Raw genomic sequence first — 16,265 nt, forward strand, 5'->3', positions numbered from 1 at the left:
AGATTCAAGTATTGCGATTAACTCATGGCAGAGGTCTGTAAACCAGGAAATCTAAAAAAATAATCCAGGGTGATTTAATAAGCAGAACTCATTTCTCACATGGTGGACAACAAAATATGAATGTCCTGTGATTAGTGAACAGGTGTGGCAGAAGTCAAATGTATTGTTCACGTTTCTATTCAACCTTTAATAGTACATCACAATAAGGTTGTGCAATTCATGTGTGATGACTATCCGTGCATGCAATATTACACATTCTATCATGTTTCATAGCTTTCTGTAATTACAGTATATATAATTTCTTGTGCTTTCCTTTAGGACTCTGTTAGTAAAACAAACGAATGACCTCCCTTCTGGGAACCAGACCAGCCCAGGAATTCCAACAATTTTTGTGCCTGTGCAATATGTTTGTTTTACAAGACGTCATCCATTGTTCTTATCAAATCTTATTCAACAACGGCTTACCTGATGACATTTCTATCTTTATAACATAGTGTATAATAGCTCTGGTTGCCTTTTCAGATAGGGATTTATAGCCAGTGTTGCATTCCAGTGCAGCAGCATGGAATCCATTACAAAGTGAAAACACTAACACAGTCAGTGCCCAAGGGTTCCAACGTTTTGTACCACAAAAGACTTCCCCCTGTGCCTCGGCCTGGAAAAGGTATTGACCTGAATTGAGTTGTTTTTTTCCATTTGCCTCGTGAATTACACAATTGCTGTCATCGCAGTATTCATTTTATTGGTACCATAAGGAACATCCCATCACAGATTTCATTCATGGACGTGTCACCCAACATGGCATTGCTGTGACTATCTTAACTGAAAATTCCTAAAGATCATGAATGTGGACTTTTTAGTTGATATTGTTTTTGCATTAGATTTCAATAACCACCATTTGATCTTGATGGCTTTCAGTGTATATTCAAGGAGTTGGAATGGATCATCAATTTCTTTATTCTGTGGACACTCGACGAGGCCTTTGAAGACTTCAGAATACATGTACCATGATAACAGAGCAGGGGCCAATAAACAATATTTTAATGCATTAGAGGTCCGAAAACAATTTTGGTTTCCTAAATGATTCAGTCACCCCAAAGCTGAGGTGTTAGTATGCAAGTACAGCATTGTAACCAAGAGATCTGAATCCATTCTCAGTCTTCTCAGCATGCCACCTAGGATCACCATTTGAACAAGATGAAAAGTAGAAAAAGACCACATATAGCGTAAGGCAATGTCTCCCAAGTGCTTTACTAGTAGACCTGAGAAAACAACAAGTTTTGTTACTGAAACCTCTCTCAGCTTTATCCATCTCTGCAAGCTACCTTACACTCACATGAATATTGTGGAGTCCTTTTCCAGCTGAACCTGTTACCCCTTTATGTTAATGAGAAAATATTTCAGCAAAAAGGACCTGGCTGATAGAATCAGTGTATCTAATGACCTTGAAACCAGAATTGTAATTCAAGAGTGAGGTTCCCCTTCCTATATCTGTTTGTTGTTTTTTTTAACCGTATTCAGAAATATGTGCTAACCAGTATACCAAGCCACATGGATGCCCCTTTAGATGAAACTCCAAAACCTACCCAGCTGCAAAGGTGAGAGCCTCAAAAAACAATCATCTTCAAGCCCTATTCTCTACAATGTCAAGTCACTTTTTCTTTTGCATTCATGCCACCAAATGTTCTTTTGCAAAAAAATGGCCCTTTTGTTGAGTTTGGTGGGAAGCCGATCATCCTCTGGAATGGCCAAGATCATAACATTTACCACCCTTCTAAACTACAGCGTACCATATCTAGAAAATCTGTTCCTACCTGCCAGTGATCTCTTTGCTTTCAAACCATGGCTGCTACTCTAAAGGCTTTAAAGGTTTGCAGAGTGGCTGCCATGTTTCATGCAGCTGATACATACACTTTTTTTGTTTTCCTGCTGGTCCTGCACAGAAAAAGAAAGTACATCAGACCGTCTACTCTAAACAAGGTGGATAACCTGAGTCCTTAAACTGATGGCCCCAAGTCCATAAAACCCTTAGGGGCATATTTATACTCCGTTTGCGCCGAAATTGCGTCATATTTTTTGACGCAATTTCGACGCAAAACTAACTCCATATTTATACTTTGGCGTTAGACGCGTCTAGTGCCAAAGTCCATGGAGTTAGCGTCATTTTTTTGCGTGGACACCTACTTTGCGTTAATTATATGCAAGGTAGGCGTTCCCGTCTAAAAAATCGACTCCGAGGCATGTGCGTGGGATTTATACTCCCGGGCAAAAATCACGCCCGGGAGTGGGCGGGTCAAAAAAAATGACATACGGCCGCTTTTGCGCCGTTTTTTAGCGCCTGCAAAAGGCAGGCGTTAAGGGACCTGTGGGCTCTGAAGGAGCCCAGAGGTGCCCCCCCATGCCCCCAGGGACACCCCCTGTCACCCATGCCCACCCCAGGATGACACCCAAAGCTGGAGGGACCCATCCCAGGGACATTAAGGTAAGTTCAGGTAAGTGTTTTATTTTTATTTTTTTTGTGGCATAGGGGGGCCTGATTTGTGCCCCCCTACATGCCACTATGCCCAATGACCATGCCCAGGGGACAGAAGTCCCCTGGGCATGGCCATTGGGCAAGGGGGCATGACTCCTGTCTTTGCTAAGACAGGAGTCATTTCTATGGGGGTTGGGAGTGAAAAAAAATGTCGCAAATCGGGTTGAGGCGAAAAAATTGCCTCAACCTGACTTGCCCCATTTCTTGACGCCCAAGCTCCATATCCCCCTACGCCGGCGCTGCCTGGTGTACGTCGTTTTTTTTAACGCACACCAGACGGCGCCGGCGGCTAACGCCGGCTAACGTCATTCAATAAATACGGCGCCCGCATGGCGCTTCAGAATGGCATTAGCCGGCGCTAATTTTTTTGACGCAAAACTGCGTTGGCACAGTTTTGCGTCAAAAAGTATAAATATGGGCCTTAGTGTAATGTTTCCACCAGCAGAGGCAATAGCACCGCCAGTGGAAATGTGACGCTCTATCCAACTCTAAAAAGTGATCTATCAGTTTGGCAGACAGAGTACTTCACCACGTTTGTGCCTTAGTACCCTGTCTGCTAAGCTCTAAATAACCCCCATTGTCGTTTTAGATTCGACTTGTCAAGTGACGCTATGTGCACACCAGAATAAGAGCTTTAACAAGCAGTACTGAGAAGGCCTTACACCATGCCCAATGTTGATATTTGAGGCTTTTAAGAGTGGATTTAAGTGTGTTAAAGATTGCAGACATATTTCTTCACACAGAATCTCAAAGACATTGTTGTAAAAAAGGGCATTGGTGTTGTTAGGTACTCTCTCAAGTCCTTGGGGCAGACCATATGTGCACTTTCATTATTATCAGCCCTCTTTAGGAGCGCATGTATATAATGTTCCTAAATTAATTTTTTTACACATTTGTAACTCCATAACTTTATTCCTGATTCAAACTGTATAGGACAGCGTCTGCTCAATACATTAGGCCTCAGCTGATAATGGAAGCAATAACGTGATAAAGGTATATGGCTTGGTTGATTCACTGAGACAAGTTATGTCAAATAAAATAGGTCTGATCGGTTTACTGTGAGATGTTATGACAAAGGTAGTAGGATTTACATATTTATTGTGAAATTCAAATGCTAAATTCAAAAGGGCACACGTGTTGCTTGCTATTATTTTATGGTAGAGAATGTACTCTGCTATTTCGTGGCATTGAATGTCACAGATTTCTGTTTTATACAACTGTTTCGGTGTTGGTTACCCTTCTGAGAAATCTTGGGCTAATCTTTGTTAGGCCCTCCTAGAAGGTGATCAAGATTATTTGCCAAATGTAACTTTGAATATATTTTTCATTTTATCTCTGTATTCTTACTGACTGACTTATGAGAAATGTTATGCTGAATTTGGAATGTCTGAGTTGATTAGGATGACAAGTTGAGAATAAGGGGTATAGGCATAATTGTTTTATTGGGAAACATTTTGTCATATGGCATCGGTCTGATGTGTCGTTTGTGAAAAATTACGACAAAGACACTAAGGGCCCGATTTATTTCTTGGTGGGAATGATACTCTGTCGCAAAGGTGACAGAGTTTCCTGAATGCCAAGGATGTGGTTTGCCCCCCAAATGTATTTGTAGGTCGATTTTAAGATTAATCATGGCAGAGACTACTCCATCTCAGCTGTGATTAATTCCCTCTGATGGTCCTGCAGAGTACTGGCTGTTGGAGTCTGACCTCTCATTCTACCCATCTAATTTAGATGGACAAAATTACAGGCCAGCTTTCACTGTCCATCACCACCAGGAAAACCTTGGAGGTAAAGCCTAGTGAAAACTTCTAACTGCTCCCTCACCATGGGAGAGGACCTCCCATGCCTAGGGCAGCATTTCTTTTTTTTTCTCCAAAAAGAAAACCTTGATTCAGGATAAAAAATAAAAAAAAGAACACTGTTTTGTGCAGGACTCCATCTCACTGACAGAGCTGTACACCAAACAGAAAAATGCATTGACATCAACAGCCATCACAGCGGTTACTGCCAGTGCTTTATTAATGACCAACACCTGCGTGGTAATTTTTACATTTGTCAGGCAAAGTAATCTCAGGCTGGAAACCATAAAGTCCTCCGCCAGGCCACCAGAAATTACTCTGTGCTGCTGTATTTTATTTTTTACCTAGTTTGTATTGCAAATGCATATTTGCCATATTTAGGTATCAGACTTTTTTCTTTTATTTTTTCAAATACTCGTGCTTATACTTTTTGAGTTTGTGTCCTTGAAATGTGAATAGTAAATGCAAGAATGAATAGGTGGCTCGCTGAAAAGATGTAGGAGTACAAATATGAGCGTCAGAGTGCATGTATGATGAACTCTTGAGTACCTAAGCTCACCAGTGACCGAAGAGGCACTTTCAGTTATAAGCCTGACCTGTTGGAAATGCCAATGCTTATTTTACTTTTCATTGTGTTCCTAGTAGTATAAAACAGTTTTCCTGAGACTTTGATATTAACCATTACTCCCTTAGAATTAGATTTGAAATGCTGAAAGCTATTATGCCCCAATTTCCCTTCATCAGTTTTCTTAGACTGTTTGTGGAAGGTAATTGTTTGATTTATGAAACTTAGGGGCATATTTATACTCTGCGCCTTTATGCGTAGTTTGTTTTATCGCAAAAACAGTGCAAACTTAACTCTAAATTTATATTTTGACGCTAGACCCGTCTAGATTCAAAATATTGGGCTTTGCGTAATTTCTTGGATACGTGAACCCTTCTTGCGTCAATGAGATGCACGGTAGGCATTCCCATCCAAAAAATGACGCTATCCCCATATCGCTTTATTCATTCCCCGGTGCTGAAAATGACGCACGTTTGGGAGGCAGACCCAAATAATGGTGCTAAGCTTGCTTAGCGCCATTATTTAACACCTGGGTAAGACCAGGAGTTAGGGGACCTGTGGACCGATTTCCATGGCTAAACGGCATGGAATGGGCCCTCAGGTGCCCACCCCAAGCCCCAGGAACACCCCCACCCACACCAGAGGGACACCAGAGGATGGGAGACCCCATCCCAGGTAAGTAGGCGTAAGTATTTATTAAAAAAATGTAAGTGCCATTGGGGCATGGCACTGGGTGCAATGGCCATGCCCAGGGGACACTGGTCCCCTGTGCTGGCCATTGGGGTGGTGGGCATAACTCCTGTCTTTTATAAGACAGGAGTCATGTGTTATGGATGGTTGTGTGTCAGATAATGATGCTAGGATGGTTAGCGCCATTTTTTTGCCACTAACCAGCCTAGCGTCATTTTTTGACACTCAACCTCCATCTCCTCTACCGCCACCCCACCCGGCTAACATCTTTTATTTTGACTCTAGCCCAAGATTAGTGCCGGCTTGCGCCATTTCTTAAATATGTCGCAGGCTGACGCTGTAGAATGGCGCAAGCCGGCGCTGAATGTTTTGATGCAAAACTTCGTTAGCGCAGTTTTGCATCAAAAAGTATAAATATGCCCCTTAGTTTTAACTTTATATTTATTAGTTCGTTGACGGTATTCATTATTTGAATTGATGAAACATGCATTCCAGGCATCCACATCAGTCAATTTTAAGTGGGTCCATCCTACTCAAAATTGAGACGCTGATACTTATATATGCCTTTGGTTTACCATGTGAAATTCCCCAGGCACGGTTGTGGTGGGTGCTTTACTATAGCACATACTAACATATCTTATCACCTGTCACTTAAATACTTCAGGAGGTGAGTCATGCACACAGGGTATCTCCACCAACATATTTTGCCATACTCCTCCTGATAGGTAGATCCTTGGTTTTCACTTCAGTGACTGTCAGTCTACTTCATATCAGGTCATAACAATGTCTGTCTGTTTTAACACTTGAACCCATAAACAACTGTTCACAAATGAATGAATGAATAAAATAGATTTGTAAAGGGCAATGCACCTGCTCTGAAAGGAGCATCCCAGGTCTAAGTGACAAAAGGCATAGTTAAGAGGAGTAGACTGAAAGAAGGATCAGCTGATATTAGATCTCTCTGTGAGAGATGGGTCTTCAGAAGGCACTTAAATGCGTTCTCCGTGGTGGCACATCTAATGTGCACAGATAAAAGGTTCCAGAGCTTCGGGCCAAAATAGAGAAGGAACCTCCACCTGCTCTGGTCTTGTGAATGCCAAGTAAGTTGTAGTTGACTCAGCATAAAGTTCTGCTAGAAAAGTATCTTTTGATTTTATCACAGATGTATTTTGGGCCTCTATTGTGTGGCCCTGAACGTTGTTAACAGGGCTATGAACTAGATTCTTTGCTTAACGGGCAGCTAATGTATGCCTTTTAGGCTGTCACAAATAGATGATCTTTTAGGTATTTTCAGCACTAATCTTACTGCTGCATTTTTGACCCGTTGCAATCTGTTTATCAAAGCTTGTGGAGACCTTAGAAGCAGCACATTGGCATAGTCAAGTCTAGATGTGATCAATATGTGTACAATGATCTTTCTGGAGTGTTCTGGCAGGAATGTGAGGGTCTTTCTTAAGCTTTTCAGTAGGGAGAAACAGACTCCTGCGGTAGCATTGACAAAAGGTTTGAAAGATAGAGCATTGTCTAGTTTTCCCCACAGATTTTCCTCAGAGGGAAAATAAATCAGGGAAAGTCCCATTTCAGCTGGCCACAGATGGTTAAAATCTGGAGTGGATGAAGAGCCGAATATCAAGATTTCTAATATTTTGGAGTTGAGACAAAGACATCTTTTATGGATTAAATCTGCAACTGCAGATAGACAACCCTGAAAATTGACTGAAACCAAGGCATCAAGGTGTTTATTAGCAAACATCAACTGGGTGGTGTCAGCATAAGACACCACACTGCAGCTCCACTCTTAAACAATAGCAGCAAGGAGAGTCAAATACATATTAAATAGAGACATGCTTAACGCTGAGCACTGTGGTACACCACATATGATTTAATGAAATTCTGATGTGAATGGGGGAGGTAGACTGCTTGCTTGGAGAGGAAGGATTTAATCCAAATCCATGCTGTGACAACAATTCCGGACAGTTCCAAACTTTGCAAGAGAATGTCATGTGAATCTGTGTTGAAAGCTGCTGACAGGTACATCAGAATAATAATAGTGTTTGTGTTCAAGCTAAGGCAGGTTTTAATAAACTGTTACCTCAAAAGAGCCGTCTCTGTAGTAAATCCAGATCTGAACCCTGATTGCGAGGGATGTACAATATTATGTGCCTCAATAAAATTCTACATCTGATGATTAACTGCAGATTCCAGCATCTTCCCAAAGACAGGATGACAAAAGATTGGCCTGTAACTAGCAGGACAAGAGGGGTCCAAATTAGTTTTTTTTAAATAGTGGAAGGACCAAAGCCTCCTTCCAACATGTAAGCACTGAACCTGAATGGAGAGAAAGGTTAAAGAAAGTGTTAATCTGTAGATTCAGGGACTGAGGAGCCCTATGAGGATGTCAGGTGGGCAAAGATCCAGCGGTGAGCCAGGGTAAGCATTTAGAATCAGACTCTCTGAGTCCTCTAGAGAGATCTTTTCAATAGAGAACAAAACTGTTCACTGTATGGGAAACAGGTTCAGTAGTGATCAGCATAGTACTTTGACATTAGACAATTTAGAGTAAACATTCGACACTTTGTTGAGAAAAAGCCTGTTAAGTTGTTAATGAAGTCCTATGAAGCAGGTGTAGATTGATTACATGCTGAAGGATTTAACAAGGAATAAACAATTTAAAAAATTGCACAAAGAGTATTATCAACTTTATTTATTTGTTTAGTAAATCAACTTTGTCTTCCTCCAAACAGTTCCAATGCCATTTCCTTTCTAGGGCTTAACGCTGTTGTTTTTTTCTGTGAAGCAGAAAACCAGAGCACAGAAGATGTTCTTCTGTTTTTGCTCACTCTCAGAGGTACAAAATCATCAAAAGTAGTCTTGAAATTTAAATTAAAGGAAGGGACAGGCGATTCGATGTTAACTTGTTGGTTTACCACTATTTGTGTACAGACCGTGTTTAAGGTGGAATCAGTAACAGAGTACCAATGGTGCTAGAACCATGGCTTCTGTTGTTGAGGGGCCCAAGAAGTAGGTATCTCCAAACTGAAAGGGACTTAAAAGTGGTAAGTCGAAGCTAGAGGGACTGTAGAACCAGGACTGTAGAACCAACTTCTAGAGTGGGGACATTGGAAAAAACCACATCAAGCGAGTGTTCCGCCTCATGAGTCAAACCCTTGACTCTCTGCACAAGATTGAGGTTGGACAAAATTTAAATGAGCTGTTCTGCATCTTTATACCTATGATCATTGAAATTCAGGTTTCGTTCACCTAAAATCACAAAATTATCATGCTGAAGATAAAGGCACATGATTGCCGTGGGTAAAAGATTGCCAACCTTGGTGTCACTGTTAGGAGGGTAATAGATTAGAACGTCCAAAACAAAGACGTGTCAGAAATTTTAATAATAAGGAAGAGAATCTCTGCGCTTTGTGCTAAGTCCAGGGGCTGGCTGGCACAGAGGAATTTGGTCCGATAAATAATGGGTATCCCACACCTTGTTTTGCCTATTATAACCAAGTGAGGAATAGAATAATCCCTAGGAATAGTAGGGGCAAGAACAGGGCCAGGGCAAGGATTAAACTAAATTTGGGTGAGAAAAGCAATATTCCAAAAATTATCCTGTGAAATGCTCCAAATCTCAAGTTTATGTTTGGTGGAAGGATCTAACGTTGATTAGGCAAAGTATTAGGGAGCTTTTTTGAGCTCCTTAGGATTGAGGTTCAAGTCATGGTCATAATTTGAGTTTTTACAGCTTGGGGGTAGGAGAGGCATAGGAGAAAAGCAAATGCCACAGGAAGAGCAGGAAAAGGAGCTGCCTGATTCGGTAGTCCAGGCATGAGACTGTAAACACCTGGACAGCTGCTTGCCTAATAGGACTTCTTCACTGTAGGAAATACAACTTATCAGAACAGGTAGCATGGCTGGCACTGGACGCAACCTAGGCGCAGACGAGCACAGACAGGCTTGCTCAACGCGGCCCTTTGGCGCACCAGCAGCACACCCACTGCACGAGTTTCCTACGTGCTTGTGGTAGTATGCTCATTTTATGAAGGAGAAAGAAGAAAAATGCACTGCTCCTTCAACCAACTAGAGTGGGCAGAAAAGGATGAAGGGCCGGCATGCAAGTTAAAAAACTAAAAGTATCTCAGCCCCTGAGGAGATTATGTGCAAATAGCACCTGCGCAAATAGTACAACTAAAGCAACCAAAACATTTTATAAATTTACATAGCCACGCCCTCTAAAGTTTAGATAACTCCACGGTGTGTTTGAACAGAAGGCTACTGCTAGCTTCTAGGTGGATTTAATTGCCTTTGCAAAGCAGTGCTCCAGAGGGAACAACATGCACAAAACCAGGGCATAATCTGCTTTTCCGTTTCTCTGTAAAAAGTTCTAAATGAAGTAGAATATAACTAAATGCCCAAACGTGGTTTTGCACCTGCCATTGATTCTTGAATATAAAACCAGACCCCGTGTAACTATATTTGGTCCAGAAGGGAGCAGGTATATTTTCTTGCTTCCCAATGTATGATTCACGTAACTAGTACTGACCTGTGTGAAATCCGCTTGACTGTTAAACCAGGCATTGTATTGGGCTGGTACCATTCTCAGTTTGTACTGAACCCTGTAATCAATCCATTGATTGACTTCTGCTGGGGTTGCTGTTTCATGTCTATCTCTTTCCACCGTTTTCCATCATATCATAATCTATGGGGATAATGTTTTTACTGTTAGCAAGACCCATGAGATCTGGAGACAGATTCCAAAAGTTTGATGAGCCCCACAAATCCAGTAATTTAGAGATAAACTACCCTTCATAACCACGGATGTAATTATATATAATGTCATACATTACATATAACTAAACGTAACTTTAATTGAAATGTTTTGGTGGTTTGACACCTACACCTTGTAGTAGGCCGCCCACTCCTACAACTCACCTTAACCAAAATCCTATAACCAATAAAACATGTAGGTTTTAAGCAAACTTTGAAATAAAGGGTTAAGTGTCCAGCAAAAAAGACTACCAATGTGAAGATTTGCTTCGGTTTAGGTTACCCTCAGATGTGTTTATTGGATATAGACACTTTCAGAGACATTCTATGAGCCTATTATTCCATTTCAAAGTATCTCTCAAATGGCTTTCGTTAATTAATAGCCATTAAACTGAAGTCGGTGCCATGTGCTCCACCATCTGCACTCTTTTGTTAAATGTGATTATTCAGTGCCCACTTCTATAACATGGGATTAAGCCTGAATCCCTGCCATGCAGTTCTGGAACGACTAATATTTTCAAGAGCTGCCCCCTCCATTTTGATTAAGCACATTTGAATTATATTAGCATTTTGGTTGGAACACTTAATGGCTTAACATATTAATTCTGACAGCCAACGGCAAAACAAAGCCCGGGAGACTAAAACCACTATATTATTGTAAAATACTTACAGCAGGTTCGTGGTGATGGTTTGTCACAACACAATAGGATGCCCTGTCACAGGGGATAGACTGATGTTGTTTTAATAGGAGATGAGTCCAAGAAGGGGGATAACATGACAAGCTGCGAGATGCCCCAATCCTTTTAAACCTGCCAAGGTGGAATGTAGCAAAGAAAGCCAGGGAGAAGGAGATGAAAGCTGGAGGCAGCCGCATGCCCTTTCCAACCAGCATGTTTTCCTTAGCGAGCCTGATAGACGTGCCATGACTGAACAGCTAATAGTAAGGCTAATTAAAAACAAGAGTTCGTTTCACCAAATGCATTATTGACCGAAATTATTATTTTCTTAGAAGATTACTGCAAAAGCTTTTCAAGCTTGATTGTGCATTATTCAATGCTATTTTTATAACCTTTGGTTCATTTTCCGATAATGCAAAGTGTATACCAGAAAGATGAATACATGTATTTAAAACATCTATTCTTTACTGGCAGCAGGGGAAAGTGTGTTTGGTGTGGTTACTGTATAATGAAGCCTTTGTGAGGCGGTGTCATCAGGGTTAAACAACTATGGGTTTTTTCAGAGTAAGGAAGTCATGGTTTGAAAGGGAGTTCAACTTAGCAAATCTAGATGGTTCCATGCTTAGAATCCTGCTAGATGACCTCCATGTCAAACAAGCATTAGCAAAGCCAATAGGCTTGACCTTGGCAATTGGTGTGATGGTTATTTTTCTAATTTTTTTATTGCAAACACAAGAACACGAAAACATGCCACGTTAAACATTGTAAAAACAACAAGTGATGGACGGAATGCTGAACATTGTCAAACATTCACCCACAGTCACAGATCTGGGTTTAATCCATCGTTTTTTTGCTGCCCATGCCATTCCAGTTTGGACCCAGCCATATGCAAATCAGTCTTGACCCTGTTCCCATGGGAACAGTCCAGCCCGAACTGCTAGGCCAGGTCTTCCCTGGACTGGAAACAAGCATCCTGGGACCGTTTTCGGGGTTTCACCCCTCATCAGCCAGGCTAGCTTGAATCCAGTGGCATGGGAAGCACGGGACCCACGTCTGGGCATACCCTTCCCACTTAGGGCGAAAAATGCAAAAACAACAAGTGATGGACGGAATGCTGAACATTGTCAAACATTCACCCCCAGTCACAGATCTGGGTTTAATCCATCGTTTTTTTGCTGCCCATGCCATTCCAGTTTGGACCCAGCCATATGCAAATCAGTCTTGACCCTGTTCCCCATGGGAACAGTCCAGCCTGAACTGCTAGGCCAGGTCTTCCCTGGACTGGAAACAAGCATCCTGGGACCGTTTTCGGGGTTTCACCCCTCATCAGCCAGGCTAGCTTGAATCCAGTGGCATGGGAAGCACAGGACCCACGTCTGGGCATACCCTTCCCACTTAGGGCGAAAAATGCAAAAACAACAAGTGATGGACGGAATGCTGAACATTGTCAAACATTCACCCCCAGTCACAGATTTGGGTTTAATCCATTGTTTTTTTGCTGCCCATGCCATTCCAGTTTGGACCCAGCCATATGCAAATCAGTCTTGACCCTGTTCCCCATGGGAACAGTCCAGCCCGAACTGCTAGGCCAGGTCTTCCCTGGACTGGAAACAAGCATCCTGGGACCGTTTTCGGGGTTTCACCCCTCATCAGCCAGGCTAACTTGAATCCAGTGGCATGGGAAGCACGGGACCCACGTCTGGGCATACCCTTCCCACTTAGGGCGAAAAATGCAAAAACAACAAGCGATGGACGGAATGCTGAACATTGTCAAACATTCACCCCCAGTCACAGATCTGGGTTTAATCCATCGTTTTTTTGCTGCCCATGCCATTCCAGTTTGGACCCAGCCATATGCAAATCAGTCTTGACCCTGTTCCCCATGGGAACAGTCCAGCCCGAACTGCTAGGCCAGGTCTTCCCTGGACTGGAAACAAGCATCCTGGGACCGTTTTCGGGGTTTCACCCCTCATCAGCCAGGCTAGCTTGAATCCAGTGGCATGGGAAGCACGGGACCCACGTCTGGGCATACCCTTCCCACTTAGGGCGAAAAATGCAAAAACAACAAGTGATGGACGGAATGCTGAACATTGTCAAACATTCACCCCCAGTCACAGATCTGGGTTTAATCCATCGTTTTTTTGCTGCCCATGCCATTCCAGTTAAACATTGTGGCCAGATACATGAAATACCAATTTTAAAGAAACAAAAATATAAACTTCATATATACTTTTAATAGCAAAAGGTAGGCACTCTCTTGCAAACAGGTGTACTTAGAACAGGTATAAAATAACCTTTTTAGTTTCTTTATACATCACTGGTAATTCGTACTGACACACAGAACGTATATTATTGGCTTTAAAATACTGCAACCTGAAGACATACTGTGAACCTCTGAACACACATAGATGACAAAAAATGAAAAACAGGATGGAAAACGAAAGCAAAAATGCATTGACAAAGCGAGGTATTTGTTCACTAGCCTTCTGGTGCCCTTCTTTTTTAGTAGGAGGTGCATGTGATTAGGCAAAATGCCAACATTCATACGGGAAGCGGGTCAATGGCTGAGGGGATGGAAGTAAAAAGTGAATAACAGGTGAACAAACCAATGAATGAAGAGAAGAACAACATTCTTCTATGTATGTAAACATGTATATTTTTAAGTCATGATGAATGTTGATTACCTGAGAATGGTGAGAGGGCTGAAACTGTGTAAAGGCCTGATCTTAAAACTGGTAGTAAATTGTTAGGTGAAGTGCCAGGCAGCATCCTCCTGTCCCACGTTTTTCAAACATAATAGTAAAGTGGATGATAGTAGACGGATACACAAAGAGTTAGTGAATTGCAGCTCTGTTAAAAAGTGATTAGGCGATGCTGAAACATAATAGTACATTGTAAGAAACAGAAAGCCTGTTTCAAAAAAGGAAATTCGGTCATTACGTATATTAAAAACCATATTAACTTTTTAACATCTGCGAGGGACCCACAAATGGATTCCTTTTAGGCGAAATTGGTTTTGCAAATTGGGACATCTCTGTCATGAGGAATAAGAGATCTGCTTTCATTAATTCTACTAATGGGGTGGCAAAAGTGTTTCAACATGGGGTTTGTCTTGGAAGTTCGGGAACATTCATAAACATCTATGTTTGTGATGGCTTGTAGTGCATGCAGTACACAATATACAACCATCAATTTGCTATTTTTTCACAGTAAAGTTTGCAAACTCCCTACGTAGACATGGCTCCTCTATGTACATATTCCTAACTATACCTTATATTCATCAATCCCTACCAAACCCTTCCTACCCCTTAATACTTCCCTTCCCAGAACCCTAAAACCCTTATTGTCTGTTTATTCTCTGTTTATGCAAACTTCCTTGAACCATAAAAACCCCTTACTACTCATTAATGCTACCCTTCCAATAAGATCTCAAACCCCTTACTATCCTTTAATGCTACCCTTGCCTAAACCATTAAAACCAGACCTTATCCCTTAACACTCCCTAAACCCTAAAAACCCTTTGTTGACCTTAACACTAGTCTTCCCTGAACGTTAAAAAACTCTTGCTATCCCTTAACACTACCCTTTACTGATTCCCACTGAAAACTCCCTGGGAGTCCAATTCAGAGCCCCAGCCAGTCTCTCGGAACACTTTTCCTCAGCTCTTCTATGGCAGATCAGAAAAATGCATTTGGTGCGTGCACACACCCATGGACCAATTTCATACGTGTTTGTTCACTTGTTCACTCAGAGAACTCACACTCCACCTGGTGTTGGCGTAGCTCTGGAAAATAAGGACCAGACATATGCTCTCCAGCAATTACATTACTCTGCCCTTCACATGTATTAACCACAGTAACCTTCACCCAACCATCCAGTGACTCAGCCTTGAAAAAGCACTCTACATCACCCTCCTGAGACTGGTGAGACAGTATCTGACTGTCCCTGACACTCAACCCATACTCTTCTGGGATGTCTCCACACTCTATATCCAGGACGTGCACCAGGGGGGAACCCTTTTCCCTGTCACTCTCTTCTAGAGCCAGTAAAGTGTCCCTCCTCCCAGTAGGAATATGACTCCCTGTGCCAGTTCCCCAATCCTTCTCAGGGACCCTGTGCATAACGGGAACTACCTCATACTCTTGAACCGCCTGGGGTGTGTCAACTCCCTCCTTCAAGTTGGGCACCACATCTCTGGGCTTGTGCCCTTCTTCAGCAGTACTTGATGCAAGATTTTTGCTGCCACCATCTGAACTGGACTCAGCCCTTCCGGCTTCCAGTTTCAGCTCTTCACAGCTCAACTCCTGAGCTGCCATCCTTTCTTTTTCCAGGGCTAAGGCTCTTGCCACCTCAGCTCTTTCAATAAAGTCATCTAGCTCCTCTCTCCACCGCTCTGCCTCTAGGAGCCATTCATCTCTCACTGGTTCTCTTTCCTCATATGACTAGTCCTCCTCCTCATCTGAGGAGTCCTCAGACATTTGTTTTTTTGCTGCCTCTTCCTCTGCCACACTTTCTTCCCTCCAGGCTATGTAGATATCTAGCAGTTCCATCTTAGTGGATCTCCTTGACATAGGAAGTCCACAGTTTCTGCAAAGCCTCCTTAGGTCAGCCTTAGTGAGGGGTTCAGTAGGCACAAAGATTGACACACGGTAGGTACCCATTCCCAATCTGACAAGGTATCACAGGAAAAACCAAAATCCAAAGCCCAAATTATCAATAATATATCCAGGAGGACATCAGTGAACCAAAAGCAAAAAGATGAAAAATCAAGTTGACCGTCAACTGTGGGTAGGTAGTGAAATACTTAGCTACTGTATGTCTCTGCACAAATACAAATCCTATCCTCAGCGCTGATCACCAATGTTAGAAATTGGGTTTTTGGTTGGCAGTCAGGTTACCCTCTGTCCAAGCAAGAACCCTCACTCTAGTCAGGGTAAATCACACACAATCCAAATTATCCTGTGCCCACCCTCTGGTAGCTTGGCACGAGCAGTCATGCTTAACTTAGAAGGCAATGTGTAAAGCATTTGTGCAATAAATCATACAATAACACAATATAGCACCACAAAAATACACCACACAGTGTTTAGAAAAATATATAATATTTATCTGGATATTTGCAGGTCAAAAACGATCAAAGATGCAATATAACATTTTTTAAAGATATCACTAAAAAGTGATATGAAGTGTCTTAAGTCTTTAAAAAGTAAACAAAGTCTCCTTCAAGCACA

The sequence above is a fragment of the Pleurodeles waltl genome, chromosome 9 (assembly GCF_031143425.1).
Source record: "Pleurodeles waltl isolate 20211129_DDA chromosome 9, aPleWal1.hap1.20221129, whole genome shotgun sequence".
NCBI classification, from domain to species: domain Eukaryota; kingdom Metazoa; phylum Chordata; class Amphibia; order Caudata; family Salamandridae; genus Pleurodeles; species Pleurodeles waltl.